The 20,585-nt window shown below is 40.4% G+C and overlaps 1 protein-coding gene across 4 annotated transcripts in view; it reads left to right on the top strand.

The window, feature by feature from the left end:
- The window catches only part of si:dkey-3d4.3 (leucine-zipper-like transcriptional regulator 1), a 113,523-nt gene that overhangs the window by 52,896 nt on the left and 40,042 nt on the right, over window positions 1-20,585 (top strand). Inside the window, exons 1-2 of one of the 4 annotated variants that reach the window (XM_060827029.1) lie at window positions 5,663-5,717; window positions 8,001-8,173. The exons of 2 other annotated variants lie outside the window; for them this stretch is intronic. The gene's annotated coding sequence lies outside the window, so the exon portion shown is untranslated. Of the gene's footprint in view, window positions 1-5,662; window positions 5,718-8,000; window positions 8,174-20,585 lie in introns of those variants that run through there. One more of the 4 variants, XM_060827028.1, reaches the window with a different exon arrangement.

Raw genomic sequence — 20,585 nt, 5'->3', positions numbered from 1 at the left:
CTGTTTCTCAGTTTACAATGATGGAGTTTCTTCAACTTCCTTCAGTTGACCATTCTTTACGTTTACAACCCTCTGAGTGAAGAGATGTGTTGGCTGAAGTGTTTTTGTTGTGCTCATTAGGACAAACACAAGAGTGCCAACTTCCAATTGATCACAATAGTTTCTACTATAAGAGGAAGTGGTACTGATTGGTTAACAACTTGACTTGTGTTGAGGCATTGCCACAGAGAAAACAACAGGAGCGATAGGCTCCCTAAGTTCCAGTAAAAACAATGACTGCAGATGCTGGAAACCAGATTCTGGATTAGTGGTGCTGGAAGAGTACAGTAGTTCAGGCAGCATCCTCGGATGCTGCCTGAACTGCTGTACTCTTCCAGCACCACTAATCCAGAATCCCTAAGTTCCAGGCTAATTCTAAAAAAAAAGGCAACACATGAACATATTCCTCCTTTGTGTAGAGAATGAACCTCTTTGGATGCATGCCCCTGCAGGAGAGTGTACATAAGTTTCCATATTAATTATTTTAAATTGGCTGTTAGTGTAGCTATTACTACACACAGGGAAGTTCAGTAAGTATTGCCCAGTTGCAGAATCACAGTTAACAGATATTTTGCTCTGCAAGCATAGGTTGCAGTGTACCAACTACGAACAATTGAAGGAACATGTGGTTTGATTTGACCAACCGATCACTGGGACATTTGTTAAATTACAGATTTGAGACAGCCCAGGGAATCCCTTATGGATGCAGACCTGTAAGCTTCTCTCTTGGTTCATCCTGGAGATCATACTCTTTGGAAGTCTGGAATAAAAACCTCTTACAGACAGTTTTGTTTAATTTTAGTCATCCTCTTTATTCGCTAATAGCATCACTGTTACAACATAGCACTGATACCTATAACCTAAACTAACTAGGTTCTAATAACCCAGGAGAGTAGGATACCAGCTCTTCAAGTGCCCCAGCAGGCTACTCTGATGTACTGATACAAAGTGGCTTCCTTCCTCATTCCTGAAGAAGGGCTTATGCCCAAAACGTCGAATCTCCTGTTCCTTGGATGCTGCTTGACCTGCTGTACTTTTCCAGCAACACAGTTTCAGCTCTGATCTCCAGTATCTGCAGACCTCACTTTCTCCTCCTGGCTTCCTTTATACAAAAGTTTACAAGAACCTTGCATGTTCTTAATTAGACAGATAACAGTGAAAGACAATAATTCATAAGGTCTGTGTGTGCTTGACTGATCACTTCTACAGGCCTAGAGCTATCCATCAGGTGGGAAAAAGAAATCCAGTCGAATTAGACGTCTGCGGCGAGATAAGTTCCTATAAAGAAGTACCAGTCTAAATTAAGTGGGAAATGTCATAAAGTAACCTTGCACAGCTTGCATATTTGATATCATTGTTTTATGGAATGGCTCCTTAGCAAGGAGGGCAAATTTTTGATGATAAGATGGGTTCCCGACAGATTGTGTCAGAATCTCTTCAATGTTAGGTTTGGAATAATTTAAGCTGGGAGCAGATTCCTGCTTTTTGTCTTAAGCATTGAATCATTCTGTACCTGAGGCTGAAATGTTACTGCAAGGTTGTATCTAAAATGATTAATTAGTCTCAAATTAAACATGCCTTTTCAAGTTTGTGATTCAAATTCAAATAAGACATAAGATCTGATTAGTTAGAATTGACTGGGGCAGTCTGTAAGATATGTAGAGTGGTCTGCAAGAATAGCAAGTTAGCTAAGGCTTCATCAATATTATCTTTTACAGAGTTTGTATTTAATAATCAGTAATGGCTGCCCAATATCATCATAAAATCCCAAAATGCACTTAAATTCAATCCATTACAAACAAGCACTAAGGGTTAATTTTCTACTAAAATAGTCTCTCTCTCGTGTCCCTTTGAACTCTCAAGTCAGCAAAGATTTTTTTCTCTCTTTCTGTGTCTTATTACCCCTTGCTTGTATTTCAGGATCAGAATCAAACGCTGTCATTAATTTCACAAGGGAACAGCTGTGAATATTATCACTTGGTGTCCTGTTCTCACAGATTCACTGATGCTCAGGCAAATGTTCTTAATTGTCTTAGAGCATCCTGTTGTTATCACTTGGTGAGCTTTTGCATCTTTTAAGTTCCCCCCTTTTTCTGAGCCTTCCTGCCTGCCTATTTTCTAGTTCAGTAAATGTGTTCTATAATTCAGCATTACATTTTAGTCTAAATGTTAAAGACAAGTTTTAAGGCTATAGATTTTCTTACATATGCCCTACATACCTGATAATAGTGCATCTTTATTGGGACAATGGTTATCCTGCTCAGAGTGTTTGCTATGTATCCTGCACACTGATAAATAGTCACTGATAAATAGTGTAGCCTTAATAGCTACACTAAGACCCAATTTAGAATAATCAATGGAGCCTTTAATATTAATAAGGAGACTTATGTACAGCCTCTAGCAGTAGCATAAATAGGCACTAGGTCTCTATCTTTGGACCTGAGAAGAACCATTTTGCTGCAAATTGACACAGAAAAGCAAAGTATCCCCAAATGTGAACAACAGATTAAGCCAGCTGTTACTATGCAATGGTTACGCAAGTTGTATTTCTGACTTGCAGGATACTGCTGTCAATCCAAAAAAACTTTCTGCCTTTTGCACAATTGTGCTATGTCACGTAGATATTTCAGTGCTGGTTGTAATGATTGTAACGAGGTCAGCCCAGGTGTACCTCATAGAATGATTCCCTGATTAGACAAGAGTAACAGCCCTAATCAGAGAGCATTGGTTGACCAATAAGAACAGGAATGTCTGTTTTTCACGGTGTCCGACCCCTGCACACACACAACATGGGGGGAATAAACGCTACCGCTGTTAGGTAGTATGGCAGGTAAAAGAAAAAAAGGAGAGAAAAAATTAACAGGAGTGTCAAGGGTTCTGTTCACACTGAGAGCTGGCTCGGAAGAAGCTGGATCAGTGTCATGTACTATACACGTGTGAATGAAGGGGGACTTGGTAACAGGATATTGGCCTTCATAGAATCATTTCAGATGCTTTGGAAGAGTTGTTTAATAAGCAATGTGATAGCGAAGGAGATATATTCCTGTACATTGCGAGATTTACATGTGGAAAGGTATAAGAAGGCTTGAGTGGAGAATTAACACAGGCAAGGGGGGAAAAAAAAGGAAAATAACAGGAGTGTCAGACATCCTGTTCACTCTCATAGCTGGCTCTGAGCGAAGTGGATCAATGTCAAGTCAATCGGGAGGGTCTCTTTTTTCCTTGGAGCATCAGAGACTGAGGCGTGATCTTACAGCAGTTTATAATATCGTGAGGGGCACGGATAGGGTGAATAGCTCAGATCTTTTCGCCAGGGTAGGGGAGGCAACTTTTTCACACGGTGAGTGTTGCACGTATGGGATGAGCTACCAGAGGAAGTGGTGGAGGCTAGTACAATTGCAGCATTTAAAAGGCATCTGGATGGTTATATGAAAAGAAGTGTTTAGAGAGATATGGGCCAAATGCTGGCAAATGGGACTAGATTTATTTAGGATATCTGGTTGGCGTTGAAGAGTTGGACTGGAGGGTCTGTTTCCATGCTGTACATCTGTATATTTCCATGACTCTATGACTCTCCATGGGCAAATAAAAGGTGACTTGGTGACTGGCCTCTGTGGAGTTATGTCACTAGTCTGTTGTCATGGTTTCTAGAAGTGACTTACATTAATGTGTGAGATATGCAAATATAGTCAACATGGGGTCCTACTTGAACCATGCATGAGCTTGGGGAACCTATTGTACCTGTTTTCTTTCTCCATAGCAATACTTCAGCCAGTCAGAGTTGGCTTGCTAGTTCCCTTTTTTACCCCGTAGTGTAAATTCCTTCGTTATTTTGCATTCTTGCATTTGTTCTGATGACTACAATCGAAAAGGTTTTGGCAATAGGAGCGTGACATTGATATCCTTGTTGTCCAGAATGTTCCAGGGATGAGCGTAGGGCCAGGGAGATGGTGTCTGCTGTGGACCTGTTGCACAGGTAGGCAAATTGAAAAGGATCAAGGCAATCTGGTAGGCTGGAGTTGATCTGAGCCCTGACTAACCTCTCGAAGCATTTCATAATTATGGAGGTCAGAGCACTGGATGGTACTTATTGACATACATTGCATGATTTTTCTTTTGGCACCAAGATGATTGTGGTCATCTTGAAGCGCGTTGGGACTTCAGGTCATGGTAAGGAAAAGTTTAAGATGTCAGTGAATACTCCCATCAGCTGGTCCACACAGGATCTGAGTGCACGGTTGAAGACTCCATCCGGTCTGTTCACTGTCTGTCAGTTTACTCTCAAGAAGACTGATCTAATGTCTGTGGCAGTGACTGTGGGGTACTGGTGCAACCGAGGCTGTTGAGATAGGTAGCATTATTCCACTGATCTGTTCAGAGTGAGCGTAGAATGCATTGAGCTCATTGGGTAAGGGTGTACTGTTAACCCGCTATTCTGTTTGACTTTGCTTTGTAGCCCATTATGGTGGGAAAGTTCAAAACTTGGGTGCATATTTTTAAGGTTGGAGAAGAAAGATTTTAAAAAGGATGTGGGACAACTCTTTTGCATAGAGAGTATTTAGTGTGTAGAATGAACTGCCAGAGGAAGTGGTGGATGCAGGTACAGTTACAACATTTAAAAGACACTTGGATAAGTACGTGAATAGGAAAGGTTTAAAGGGATATGGGCCAAATGCAGGCAGGTGGGGCAAGTTTAGTTTGGGACTGCAGAGTCATGCAGCATGGAAACAGACCCTATTTGTCACCCTTTTCAGCAATATTAAAGATCTGTATTACCAAGCGGCTACAGAAGGTCCTCCTAATCTCCATCCTGAATGAGCATCCCCTTATTTTAACCTTCATGTTTTTAGATTCCTAATCCAAGGGAAGCAATGCCTTGGTGTCTAAACTTTCAAGGCATTGCAGCAAGTCCAGTCTTGTCTTTGCTTGATCAGTGTGCTTATACAAGTTCCAATAGTCTTGAGAATTAGCAGCATACACCCACTTGTTTTAGGACAGCTTTGCATTTTGGTTGAACTGTGGATGTAGTTTCATGTGAACGGAACAAAGTCAATCCACAAGAATGTACAATCTTTTCATATCAGGAAACATTTATTTCTGAGGTGAAGCCCAACCCTAATTGTATATCTCCTACCATAAAGATATTTCACCACTTCAGAATGAGTCAATAGAAACGTGAGTGAAAAATCATGGTGTCTTCATGTGTAAAGCTGAGTCATGTGGTAAAATTCCATTGTTGAAGTCATTGCAACATGTTGGAATGCCTTTTGCTCTGTGTCATGAGTTGTAATAGTAGTGCATCATGAGTAAACATGTATCCAGTTTTGTTTCAAAATAACAGACATTAACTAAAAGTGGCTGTGCCTTTTATTGTTTGCATCGGTTTATTAAAAGGATGGTCCTGACTATTTGACATGTAAAGAATGCTTAGCCTTGTACAGATCAGTAGCGGAAGGGAAAATGGTCCACAGCATTCAGCACCTGATACTGCACAGGGAAGGGAACTTAAGCTACATCCACACTTTTCTCACCCACTGCCCATTCCCATCTTATAACAATTGAAGCTTGGAAGAAGAGAAAACCTTTGATTTTTAAACTGATCTAATGTATTATTTGGAAAACCCAGCACTGGATTGCCATGCTAAAGTAGAAGTGTCAACATCTTGGAAAACTTTCAGGTACGGTAATTAACTGAATCAGCCAGGATTAATATGCACTGCCTTAAATCACTGCAGCACAATTGTGATTATCAATGGCATATTGATAATGGAATATTTCAATAGCATTATTCATAATTTTCTACCTCCAGACCACTTTTACATTCCATTTGAGTCTTACCCTCCTGATTACTGCTTCAGTTTGATTTGTAATCTCAGTCCTTATTATTTATCATATTCTACTTATTTACCTGTACATTGAGATTTCTTTCCAACACAATGGACTGGCTTGTATGGGGTAAAGAAATTTTTTTTTTGTTACCTGACCTTGTTACAATGGAAGATGAAATGAAGTAATCTAATTCACTCAAACTGGCTTGGACTTCTGTTTTGTATCAGCTAATTGGTACTGTTGCTTCTGAGTTGGAAGGTTATAGATTTAAACTTAATTATGGGACTTAGTGCAGGGTAAATAGAGAGTGGCTATATTCCCTCCAGCAAATAGGCACATGGCAAAAGAGTTAAAATTAATGGGAAATTGTTCTAAAGCAGATATAAGAAATATTTTTCTGTGGTTGACAGAATCTGGAATGCTGTACCTGAAAAGATAATAGAAATTAATTGCATAAATCTTTTAAAATTTAAACCATTTAATATTTTTAATTGGCAGTGGAAGAGATACTTGAATGTGAGCAGCCTACAAGATAATGACCAAAAAATGTGTGATAATATGGCATTAAGAGATTAGAGGGGCATGTAGACAAATTAACGAATGGGCAAAAACTTGGGTGACAGGTAATAATGTGGGAATATGTGCGGTTATGCACTTTGGGAAGAATAGAGGAGCTAAATATTATTTAAGTAGAGAAAGACTGCAGAAAACAGAGTGATTTGGGAGTCCTTGTGCATAAATCATACGAAACTAGCAGACGAGTTCAATGGGTAATAAAAAAGGCAAATGGAACATTGGCCTTTAATTCAAAGGGAATAGGGTATATTAGTGAGGAGATATTGCTAAAAACTATACAAGACAGTAGGCAAAACGGAGCGGGAATGTTGTGAACAGTTTTGGGCACCTTATCCAAGAACAATAATGATTAACGTTGGAAGCAATCCAGAGAAGGTTCACTAGACTGGTACCAGGTATGAAAGGAGTGTTTGTAGGGGAGATTGAGTAGGTTGGGCCTACTCATTGGAATTCAGAACAATGAGAGGCTAGCTTATTGAAACATACAAGATTCTTAAGGTATTTGATGCGGGAGATGAAGGAAGGTTGTATTCCACTTGTTAAGAGCATTGGACCCAGAGGGCAGAATCTCAGAATAAGGGCTTACACATTTCAGACAGAGGAGGAGGAATTTCTTCGGAGGGTAGTAAATCTGTAGAATTCTTTACTGCAGACAGCTGTCGAGCTGGATTGTTAAATTATGTTCAAGGCTGTGATAGACATTTTTAGTCAGTTAAGGAACCAGAGGCTATGGGGAAAAAGCAAGAATATAGAGTTGAGGATTATCACATGAATCATGATCTCATTGAATGGCAGAGGTGACCCAGTGGACTGAATGACATGTTTGTGCTCCTGTGTCTTATGGTCTAAGCTGAGGGTGTAGCATGGTGGTAATGTCACTAAGCTAGCCTCATGGCAACCATGTAGCTGCTACCAATTGTCATGAGAATGCATTTTGTTCACTAATGTTGCTTGGGGGAGGAAATCTGCCATTTATGCCTGGTCTTGTCTACATGAGACTCCATATCCATTAGGCAATTAGGGATGGACAGTAAATGCTGGCTGAGCTCATGATGCCAAAAGCATTTTGGGTTTAGATAAGTGTGAACTTCTCCACATTTAAATTAATTGCTTTGAATTTTACCTGTCAGACCTGAAATACTTGAACCTCTGACAGTTCGGGAGCATGCAGCATGTTAATATGTAGCTCTGGTAGTGTATGTTTGTATTTTCCACTCGTGACTACTGCAAGGCGTTTAGTATTTCCAGCTTTTGTTCCATGCACCATGCCGCAGAAGGTCATTTACGTGAATAAATAATTGTTCCCATCTGTTCACTGTATTGCTGTCTTTTGGTTGCTGTAAGCATATTTGACAGATGCATATGGGATTATGTTACCTAATCAAATTGGTAGCACGTGGCACGTTAACCCTGAGTCACTTCCTCTCTGCATTATCACAGTATCAGTTAGCTATCACCATGACAAAGGTGAATTATATACAAACCATGTCCAGCTCATTGTAGAGTGAATAACAACACTAGCACTAAAACAGCAATTCTTTATATTTATATTTCAGTCTCTAGCTTTTCTGGTAAACATATAATCTGGATTACCAGTTCAGTGGCAAAGAAATGGTTCTCGTTGCTGACCACTGTGCATAGAGATCTGGTGATCTCTCTGGTGTGAACGTTCCCTTTCTCATCTGCAATGTCAAGGTGATCTCCAGGTGTCTTAATGTCAACAAACAAGGTAAGCAATAAATTGCAGTGAAGTAGTTTAATTGATAGCAAATCAGAATCTTAAAAGCTTTTATTTTTAATTTAAATTTTCAGATGGAAATATTATGATTGACTTTCACAAAGTCACAGGATTTCTTAGCAGCGGCAGTCTATTCAGTCCGTCAAGCCTAGTTCATCGTTCTATCATATAATTGCTGACCTGATTGTGGCCTTAATTCCTGTCTGTTCCCTCCATATCCCTTGACTCTGTCTAACTTGGCCTTGGATGTATTAATTGCATTGCTCTTTGTGGAAGGGGAGTGTTGACAGGAGAAATAAGCAAGAAAGCATATTGTCTAAATGGTAAGATATTTCAGAGGTCTGAGGTGGAAGAGGGATCTGGTTGTCCTCTTGCATGAATCACCAAAAATGTAGTATGTAGTTGCCAGAAATAATTAGAACTATTAATAGAACGTTATTGTGAAGAGAATGAAATTCAAAAACCAGAAGTTTTATGTTTTAATTATGAAGAACACTGGTGAGACCACAAGTGGAGTATTGGTTTCATTTATCATTGTCACATGTACCTATGAACAGTGAAAAGTTTTGTTTTGCATGCAGTACAGGCAGATCATACCATGCAAAATGCAGTCACCTTATTTAAAGAAGGATAGAAATAGATTGAAGACATTTCTGTGAATGTTTACTAAACTAATACCCAGAATGGGTGTTTATCTTATGAGGAAAGATTGAACAGGCTAGCCTTGTATCTGCTGTATCTCTGAAGACTAATGGGTAACGTAAAAGATCCTAATGAGTGTTGCCAGGGGAGATGTGGAGAAGACAGACAGTTTTATTTTTCTGTGTGAAGGTTGGGTATTTTTGGAATACTTCCTAAAGGCAGTAGAAACAGTGTCACTGAATAATTGTAATACAAATGAGGGAATATATTCTTTAGGAAAAGGGGAACAGGTTATCCAGGATAGATGGGAATGGATTTGAGGTTACAATCAAATTGACCATGACCTGGTTGAATGTTGTAGCAGGCTTGAAGTGCTGAATGGCCTGTTCCTGATTCATATGTTCATAAGTAATTCCAAACACTCAAGACCCAGTCTGAGAGAAGCAATTCCTCTTTTCACCTACACCTTGAATGGGGGATGTCCCCTGGTTACAGATTCCCAAACAATAGGAAATATCCACTCAGTAGCTATCCCCTCATTCCCCTTCGAATCTTTTATGTTGCAATAGGATCATCTCTCATTCTTCTAAACGCCAGACGAGCACAGACCCAACATGCTTAGTTTTGACTCATAAGATTTATTCTAGGAATTAATCGTGTGATCTATCCTTCTTTTTCCTGAGAGTTGTGCATCTTTGGAACTCCTCCTCGCAGGTATCTGTTGGGGGCGGAGTTGTGTATATTTAAGGCTGAGATAGATTCTTTATCAGTCAGAGAGGTCAGGGTTACAGGGAGTGGGTGCAAAAGTGGATGTGAGGAATGTTGGATCAGCATTGATCTTATTGAATGGCACAGCAGGCTTAAGGGGCCGAATGGCCTCATCCTGTTCCTATTTCTCATGGTCTTATAGTCTAACTGTCTCTATTACTTTAGTATCTCCTGCTGAAAACCTAAAACTGTACACAACTGTCCAGATGGCCCCAGCAATTTACAGCTGTAATAAACTGTACGTTTATACAAAATTTTATTTGCAATTAAGATTCAATATTCTATTTGCTTTCAAAATTACTTGATGTAATTGCATACTCGAAGAATCATGTTTAAATCATGAGGTCTCTCTCTGCACTGCCCTTTTCTGTAGTTTGTCTCTATTTGGATGTATTCTGTTTTTCTATTCTGCTGGCTCATATTTACGAGGAGAAAGTGAGGTTTGCAAATGCTGGAGAGTCAGAGTTGAAAAGCGTGGTGCTGGAAAAGCACATTAGGTCAGGCAGCATCCGAAAAGCAGGAGAGTAAATGTTTCAGGCATAAGCCCTTCATCAGGAACCTCCCATTTACCACAATATACTCATTCTGACATTTTTCCCCACTCACTTCACCTCTCCAAATTTCTTTACAGGCTTTCTATACTCTCCTTGCTATTTTCTTTAATACTTACAATTTGCCTGGTAAATTAAATTTGGTAATGTCAGCCCTTCATCTAACTCATTAATGTAGATCATAAATAGTTGAGGTGACAGCTCTGATCCCTGAAATGGTCTATTTGTTACAAATTGCCAACCTGAAAAGGTGATCCATTTTTCCTAGTTTAGTTTGGGAACATGGTTGACATGAACTGGTTGGACTGAAGAGTCTGCTTCCACGCTATATGACTCTATAACTGTTTCCTTTGATTTAGCTGATCCTCTAACAATGCTGAAAAATCGTGTTCCAATATATGTAATCTTATCTTCGGCAGTAATCTTAACATTATCAAATTCCTTATGGAAATCGTCCTCAAAGAACTTGTCAAACATAATTTACCTGTCATTAATCCACATTGACACTAATAGAAAGAAGCCGAATTCTGCAAATGCTATAAATCTAAAATTTAAATTTTAACATTCTGGAAATTCTCAGCAGGTCAGACAGCACCAGTGGGCTGAAGTAGAATTAATGCTCAAGGTTAAGATACCCTTTCATCAGAATTTTAATTTGATGAAAGATAATGTTGACCCAAACATTAACGCTATTTCTGTCTGCAGATTTTGAGTACTTTAACTTTTTTTGGGTTTGTTTTTATTTAACAAGTTGACTCATCCCTTTGTACTGTATGTTAGCAGATTGGAAAACTGCAAATGTAAACTTTCTAGAATCTAGAGAGTTTTGGAAAATTACAGCTTGTAGCCTCTTCCTTTAAGAACCAAGGATGTTGGCCATCAATTGGGAACTTGTAAGCCTTTCATCTCCTCAGTTTTCCTGGTAATTTTTCTCCAGTGATTGTGATTTAAGTTCCTTTTCCCCATTTACTTGCCAACTGTTCTTGAGACTTTATTGTGTCTTCTACTGTGAAGACAGATACAAAATATTGGTTTGAAATATCTGCTGGTTCCTTGTTTCCTGTTATTATTTCTTCAATCTTAGCTACTAAGGGTGAATGCTCATTTTAGTCACTCTTTTCCATTTATCATTGCAGCAGCTTTCACTGGCCTTTTTAAAAATTATTTCATGTAGTTTTCTCAAATACCCTGAAATTCTCTCTCTTTTCTTTCACTCAGCCATCGCAGGTTTCAAAAATAGAACATAGAACATAAAATGATACAGCACAGAACAGGCCCTTTGGCCCACGATGTTGTGCCGAACATTTGTCCTAGTTTAAGCACCTATCCATGTACCTATCCAATTGCCGCTTAAAGGTCACCAATGATTCTGGCTCTGCCACTCCCACAGGCAGTATATTCCATGCCCTCACCACTCTCTGGGTAAAGAACCTACCCCTGACATCCCCCCTATACCTTCCACCCTTCACCTTAAATTTATGTCCTTTTGTAACACTCTGTTGTACTGGGGAAAAAGTCTCTGACTGTCTACTCTATCTATTCCCCGATCATCTTTTAAACCTCTATCAAGTCACCCCTCATCCTTCGCCATTGCAATGAGAAAAGGCCTAGCATTCTCAACCTATCCTCGTACGACCTATTCTCCATTCCAGGCAACATCCTGGTAAATCTCCTCTGCACCCTCTCCAAAGCTTCCACATCTTTCCTCATGTGAGGCGACCAGAACTGCACACAGTACTCCAAATGTGGCCTTACCAAGGTCCTATACAGCTGCAACATCACCTCACGACTCTTAAATTCAATCCCTCTGCTAATGAACGCTAATATACCATAGGCCTTCTTGCAAGCTCTATCCACCTGAGTGGCAACTTTCAAAGAGCTATGAACATAGACCCCAGGATCCCTCTGCTCCTCCACCTTACTAAGAACCCTACCGTTAACCTGTATTCCGCATTCTTATTTGTCCTTCCAAAATGGACAACCTCACACTTGACAGGGTTGAATTCCATCTGCCACTCCTCAGCCCAGCTCTGCATCATCTCTAAGTCCCTTTGCAGCCGACAACAGCCCTCCTCACTATCCACAACTCCATCAATCTTCATATCGTCTGCAGATTTACTGACCCACCGTTCGACTCCCTCTTCCAATTCATTAATAAAAATTATAAACAGCAGAGGACCCAGAACTGATCCCTGCGGAACTCCACTTGTAACTGGGCTCCAGGCTGAATATTTACCATCTACTACCACTCTCTGACTTTGACCATTTAGGCAGTTCTCTATCCAGTTGGCCAAATTTCCCACTATCCCATGCCTCCTGACTTTCCGCATAAGCCTACCATGGGGAACCTTATCAAATGCCTTACTAAAATCCATATACACTACATCCACTGCTCTACCCTCATCCACATGCTTGGTCACCTCAAAGAATTCAATAAGACTTGTAAGGAAAGACCTACCCCTCACAAATCTGTACTGGCTGTCCCTAATCAAGCAGTGTCTTTCCAGATACTCATAAATCCTATCCCTCAGTACCCTTTCCATTACTTTGCCTACCACCGAAGTAAGACTAACTGGCCTGTAATTCCCGGGGTTATCCCTATTCCCTTTTTTGAACAGGGGCACAACATTTACCACTCTCCAGTCCCCTGGTACCACCCCCGTTGACAGTGAAGATGAAAAGATCATTGCCAAAGGCTCTGCAATTTCCTCTCTTGCTTCCCACATAATCCTAGTATATATCCCATCAGGCCCAGGGGACTTGTCTATCCTCAAGTTTTTCAAAATGCCCAACACATCTTCCTTCCTAACCAGTATCTCCTCTAGCTTACCAGTCCATTTCATACTCTCCTCTTCAACAATACGGTCCCTCTCATTTGTAAATACTTAAGAAAAGTACTCATTCAAGACCTCTCCTATCTCTTCCGACTCAATACACAGTCTCCCATTATTGTCCTTGATCGGACCTACCCTCATTGCTATGTTGCTATTCTTCTGACTTATAAGAAATCTTTGTAGCAACATTAATATAAACTTTGAAAGGTTATCATTTCAGAGTTTTTTATTGTAATGGAGAAATTTGATATTCTACAAATGCGAAATGTAGTTGTTAAGGGCCAGTGAGTATGATATTAGCAATAACTATGAAGTTAATATGCCATTAAAACTCGTTGGTTATACACTTACTACAATATAAATAATGTGACCTTTTACAGAAAGCGTCAAAGTGTGAGTACTGGAGGTTTAGGTCAATTTCTAATTGTTCGCATTTTAGGACTGTGCCTGAAAAGCATATTCTCTGGAGAAGGAGTAGAATCACAGCCATTATCTAATAATTTCTGGGTTTAACTCTGTACATGCAGACTTCAGAAGCTGCTGAGAATATTATTGGAGTACTCCTCTTTACAAAGGCATATGTACAGGACTATGAGAAACAAATTGTTACTAGTTTTCCTTAAAAGGAGGAACTCACATGTAGATTGTGTTCTTTGTGACTTCAAAACATTCTAGGTTACTTGATATCCAATGAGGTGGTTTTTCTTAAGTGTATGCATGACAGGCGTTCTACATTTGTGCGATATCACAAATGCTCCTTTACAATGACAGAAAATTTTAGAACAGCATTACTTGTGTTTCGTCCTTTGGGCTAAAACATTTTTGCTGACAGAGTTTGGAAAGTGGATTGATTTGGGCTGGAATTGCAATGACTGCTTTAAAAGGAAGGCATCAACTAAGAAGAGTAAGTTTTTTTTTCTTATTTAAACCAATCTTTTTGTAACTGAAATTGAAAATTCAAAAATAGAATAACAATTAAACGGAGGAAGGGCTTTTGTCCAAAACGTCGATTTTCCTGCTCCTCGGATGCTGCCTGACCAGCTGTGCTTTTCCAGCACCACACTAAATTCAATGGAGTATCCTGTCAATGGATTCACTGCAAGTACAAAAGTGGAAGGGGGAGGGAGAATGAGATATAATTACAATCATGTTGGGTGTTCGGCTAGAAAAAGCTGGCAATATGAAATTCTAGCATCAGAGAGTGTGGTTAGAAACTTGGCAGTATTGCATAGTTTGATTCCAGCTTTGTCTATTTATAAAAGGTGTAATAGCAAATGACCACATCGAACAGAGTCACAATGGATTTATGATGGGGAAGTTGTATTTGACAATCTGCTGGAATTTTCTTTAACTAGTAGAGTGGATAATGAGGAGCCAGTGCATGTAGTTCACTTGAATTTTCAGAAGGATCTCGATAAGGTCCCACATTAGAGAATAGCATGCCAAATTAAAGCATGTGTACTGAAACGCATTGAGAATTGGTTGGCAAAGGAAAGCAAGGAGTTGGAATAAATTAGATAATTAGACCCAGATAATATTCTGAGCACCCAAGCTCGAATCCCACCACTGCAGATCAAAGAATTCGAAATCAATTTTTAAAAATCCAAATTAAGTGTCAAATGATAACCATGAATCCATTGTCGATTGTCAGAAAAATCTCTCTGGTTCCTTAAGGAAAAGAAGCTGCCATCCTTTCCTGGTCTGGCTTACATGTGACTCCACACCCACGGCAATGTGGTTGACTCTTAACTGCCCTCTGGACAATTAGGGATGAGTAATAAATGCTGGCCCAGCCAGCGATGCCCTCATCCCGAGAATGAATAAAGAAAGAAATGGGACTTTTTCAAAGCAGTAAACAGTGACTACTAGGATTCATTGCCACAGAAGGCTGTGGAGGCCAGATCATTGAGCATACTTAAACTGAGATTATTAGGTTCTTGAGTATCAAGGGGATCAAAGGTTACAGGGAGAAAGTGGGAGAATGTGGTTGAGAAACTTATTAGCCATGATTGAGTGACCAAGCAGACTCGATGGCTGAATGGCCTAATTTCTGCTCCTATGTCTTATGGTCTCAAGATACTAATCACTGCTTGCTGCTCAGCATATATTAATGATTTGGAAAAAGAAACTGTGTCACATCTCCAAGGTTGCAGTTGATGTAAAGCTGGGTGGGGAGGTGAAAAGAGAATGCAGAGATGTTTCAGTGAGATTTGGACAAATTGAGAGAGTGGGAAAATGCATGGCAGATGATGTGTAACCTGTATAAAGATGAGGTTATCTGATTTGGTAGAAAAGTAGGAAGGCAAATTATTATCAGAATGGTGATACATTGGAAAAGGGAGAAATGCAGTGCGATTTGGGTGTCCTCTTCCACTATTTGCATATAGGCACAGTAGACAGTGAAGAAAGCAGATGGTATTTTGGCCTTCATAATGAGAGAATATGAGTACCAGACACCCAAGGTGTCTTGCTGCAACCGCATAAGGTATTGGTAAGACCACATCTGGTGTATGTGTGCAGTTTTGGTCATTCTTGTCTGGATGTTCTGGATATTGAGGGAGTGCAAATCAGGTTTATCAGACTGATTCCTGGAATGGCAGAACTGACATAAGCGGAGAGATTGGATCGGTTCAGACTATATTCACCGGAGTTGAGAAGAATGAAGGGGGACTCTCATGGAAACCTAGAAAATTCTAATAGGATTAGACAGAGTAGACTCAACAAGGATATTACCAATGAGTCCGTAGCCAGGGATCACGGTCTAAAAATAAAGTGTAGGCCTTTTAGGGTGGAGATGAGGAGGAATTTCTTCATAGAGTCCTACAGCATGGAGGCAGGCCCTTTGGCTCAAACCGACCAAAATGTTCATCCACACTAACCCCATTTCCCTGTACTTGGCCCAAATCCTTCTAATCCTTTCCTATCCATGTATTTGTCCAAATGCCCTTTAAATGTTGTTCATGGACCCACCTCAAAAGCTTCCAATGACAACTCATTCCATGTGCATGCCACCCTCTGTTTTAAAAAAAAAAGTTACCATTCTGGTTCCCTTTTATCCTTTTCTCTCTAACCTTAAACTAATGTCCTTGATTCCCCAACCCTGCAAAAAAGACTGAGTTCATTTATCCTATCCACGCCTCTCACAATCTTATATCCTATCCACGCCTCTCATGATCTTATACAAGGTCCACCGTCAGTCTCCTACGCTCTAAAGTCCAAGCTTATCTAACCTCTCTCTCTATAACTCGAACATTGAGTCCAGGCAACATCCTTGTAAATTTCTTCTGCACTCTTTCCAGTTCAACAACACCTTTCCCATAACAAGATGAGCAAAACTCAACACAATACTCCAACTGCGGCCTCACCAATATCCTGTACAACTGCAACATAACTTCCCAACTTCTATACTCCGTGCTCTGACTGACGAAGGCCAGTGTGTCAAAAGCTGCCTTCACTACCCTGTCTACCTGTGACTCCACTTTTAGAGAACTGTGAACCTGAACTCTAAGATCCCTATGTTCCAATTCACTCCTTAAGGCCCTACCATTCACCAGGAAACTCCTATCTTGGTTGACTTTATAAAATGCAAGACCTCACAATTATCTACATTAAACTCCATTTGCCATTTCTTGGCCCACTTTCCAAGTTGATCAAGGTCTTGCTGCAATTTCTGATAACCTTCCACACTATCCACAATACCGTCTATTTTAGTACCATCAGCAAACTTACTGATCATGCGTTGTACATTCTCATCCCAATCATTGATATGGATAACAAACAGCAATGGGCCTAGCACTGACCCCTGAGGCACGCCACTAGTCACAAGCCTCCAGTCCGACAGGTATCCTTCCACTATTATGCTTTGATTCCTACCATCAGGCCAATTTTGTATCCAATTTTCCAGCTCACCTGGATTCCATGCAATCTAACCTTCCAGAGCAACCTACCATGTATAACCTTATCAAAGCCTTTACTGAAACCCATACAGACTACATCTACCACCCTGCTCTCTTCAATTCCTGGTCACTTTATCAAAGATCACTTCTTCATCTAGAGAGTGGTGAGTCTGTGGAATTCTGTCCCAGGGAACTGAGGCCAAAACATTGAAGACTTTCAAAAGAAATATTGAGGTACAATTCTCAAGACTAAAGGCATCAAAGGGTATGGAACAAAGTGGGATCAGGGTACTGAGTTGGGGATGATCAGCCATGACCATGTTAAATGATGGGGCAGACTCAAAGTACTGAATGGCCTACTGCTATGCCTCTATTCAGTTTCCTTGTTCAGCTATTGTTCATGAAGGAAATTCTAGGACTTGGAGGAATGCAGAAGTGCTGGAGGGATGTAGCATTAGAGGTGGAAGAGGCATTTCCATGATGAAATTTGAAAATGGGAAGGATAATTTTCAAATCAAGGTATTTAAACAGAGCTGATGTAGATCAGTGAGCAAAGACAATGGGCGATCCAGTGTATTGAAATAGTTTAGTTCAGAGATAACAGATACATGGATTAACCTGACTGGTTCAGATTAAAGGGGAGGGTGCAGGAATAGATAGATCATTTTTTTAAAAAAATGGATCTTTGGATTGTTTTGGGAACACTCCTGTTGAATTAAATTCTCAGCACTGAACTTTAGGAAGGATGTCAAAGCTTTGAAGTTGGTGCAGCAGAGGTTACTGGAATGGTGCCAGAGTTGAGGGACTTTGTTGCAATGGAAAGACTGAAAGCTAGGCTTGTACTCCTTAATGCAGAGGAGGTTAGATGGAGCTGTTCACAATCATAAATGATTCAATCAGGTAAATGAGGAACAACTAATTCCAGTGACAGAAGAGATGATAACCAGAAAAGCCAAATTAAACAGACTGGCGAATGAGCCAGAGGTCTTTAATAGTGTGACTTGTGAATGCAGTGCCTGAGAGGGTGCTGGAAGCAGGTTCAGGAGCAACTTGGAAATTAGATATTTTATATGAAGGGGAATGGATTGGTAAAACCATGGGGAAATGGAAAGCAGCGTGGGATTAATTGGATAACCCTTCCAAACCATCAATACGGATGTAATGGGCTGAATAGCCTCCCCCGGTGCTGTATTGTCGAGAGTTTCGACTGAATGTGAGGTTGAAAGGCCAGAACCTTGGTGTTCAAAATCAGCAAGTTCTAGAATGTAGGCGAAAAAGCTGTGAAAAGGTGGATTGAGGCAGTTTGAAGGGCTCAACAGATGATTTGTTCACTTTCGGTTCCTTCCCACTCACCCATCCTGCAACACTGGCCTCCCGAACCAGCACAGACCTGAGCGTACTGGCCAAATAGCTTGCTTGACTTCCCACTGCTACAGAGGTGAGAGGCTTAAAGCAGTACGTGTGCTGACCTTCAGAAATCCTGAAAAGAGCCTCTGCCAGCTCCCTGTAGTAAATTCAGCTGTTAACCGAACACTGCCTCTCTGACACAGCACAGGGACAATGTATGGTGGTATGGTTGGGTTTGAAAGGGGGACATCGGAGGGTGGATGGAGTGAGGGTTTGGGCGGGCAACATATTTTAACAGGAGCAGGAGAATCGACGTTTCGGGCCAGAGCCCTTCATCTGGCCCAAAACGTCGATTCTCCTGCTCCTCAGATGCTGCCTGACCTGCTGTGCTTTTCCCGCAACACACTCTGGACTCTTAATCTCCAGCATCTGCAGACCTCACTTTCTCCTAACCTATTTTAACCAGCAGACCTCATGAAATGCTGCTGATCTGAATGCTGTAAACAGTGCAGTAACCTGAACAGAGAGAGAGAGAGAGAGAGCTTTGAGAAAAATAAATACTCCCCAGTGGCATGTAGAGTCTTGTCAGCTTAAAGCAGTTTGCTTGTCAAATTTGTAACACACACATTTCAGTCTTGTGTATTAACGTTTAATGACCAAAATGTGGCAGTTGTAAATGAAACATTAGTCTACAGGACAAGAATGTCATTTGGTTTTGTCAGACAGGTCCATGTGGAAGAATAACTTGCACCATGATTAGTGGGGCAGGACAACATTTCAACAAGCCTAAAACAAAATTTTCTAATGCCTTTACATTAGTGCTAAGGATATGATCTATCATTTTAACACTGGAGCCCAATGAGTATGAATCAACAGTGGTTCCTTTCATCTCTAGTTCTCCTGCATTGCAATGTATAACTTCTGCATACACCGCCTCATTTCCTCCCCTTAACTTGCAAATATTTTTAACACGGCTGTTCCTTTTTGGCTTGGTGCACAAAAGGCTGCTGATGACATTGCCAATTTGTTCCCTTCCATCACTAGAATCCTAAGCATTCATGTCCGGGCATTGCTCCTATTATTTAGTGTGCTAGTTGATCCCATATATATGACCTGACTGATTTGGAATTTGGCTCTATTCATAATAAACATGAGAACATAGAAATAGGAGAAAGCACAAACAGAAATTTCTGGAAGAACCCAGCATGTCTGTGGAGAGAAAGCAGAGTTAACATTTCTGAAGGGTCACCAGACTCAAAATGTCAACTCTGCTTTCTCCCCCATAGATGCTGCCAGAATTTCTCCAGCAATTTCTGTTTTGGTTTCAGATTCCAGTATCTGCAGTTCTTTGTTTTATTAAAGCAGGGGAAAGTATTAGAGCCTCTCAAACCTGTTTTCTCATTCATTAGGATCATTTGTGATCCCATTATCATTCATGATCTGTGACCTAACTCCATTTATTCCCACTCCTCCTGTTTTGCCTCATAACACTTTTGTCTTTGAGACATCAAAAAATATAGATTTAAAATTGACAATTAAATATCATTTGCTGGTTGCTTAAGCAATTTCCAAACCTCTGCAAGTAGAAGTGATTCCTTATGTTGACAGCTCAACTGTGTGTAACTTTCTTGACTGCCAACAAGAATAGGACTTGGGGGAGGTGAATGTGCAGGATTGGTACATGGAATTCATTTGGTTGAAGTCACAAATAGTGAAACAAGGCTACCCTTAAAAGCGGAGCAAAGATTGAAAGAAAAGTGAATACAATCTACTCTTCTTTTAAGTCAAAAGATGGTGCACCGCTTAAGATGGAGCTCAGCGGCTGGGATGAAAATATCTGGACATTTCAAGGTCTTAGTTGTTCTGAGGAATAATTCAGCTATACAAAATGCTGGTGCGGCCAGACTTGGAATGTTGTGTACAGTTCTGGTCGCCCCATTACAGGAAGGATGTGGAAGCATGGGAAAAGATGCAGAGGAGATTTACCAGGATGTTGCCTGTTCTGGAGGGAAGATCTTATGAGGAAAGGATGAGAGACTTGGTTCTATTCTCACTGGAAAGAAGAAGGCTAAGGGGGATTTGATAGAGGCATACAAGATGATCAGAGGATTAGATAGGGTAGACAGTGAAAGACTTTCCTAGGATGATGACGTCAGCGTATACAAGGGGGCATAGCTACAAATTGAGGGGTGATAGATTTAAGACAGATGTCAGAGGCAAGTTCTTTATGCAGAGAGTGGTATGGGCATGGAATGCCCTACCTGCTAATGTAGTTAACTCAGTCACATTAGGGAGATTTAAACAATCCATAGATAAGCACATGGATGATGATGGGATAGTGTAGGGGGACGAGCTGAGAATAGTT

Source organism: Hemiscyllium ocellatum, chromosome 7 (assembly GCF_020745735.1).
Source record: "Hemiscyllium ocellatum isolate sHemOce1 chromosome 7, sHemOce1.pat.X.cur, whole genome shotgun sequence".
Taxonomy (NCBI): Eukaryota; Metazoa; Chordata; class Chondrichthyes; order Orectolobiformes; family Hemiscylliidae; genus Hemiscyllium; species Hemiscyllium ocellatum.
Note: the sequence above shows the minus strand (reverse complement) of the source record. Positions and strands in the feature narration are given on the sequence as shown.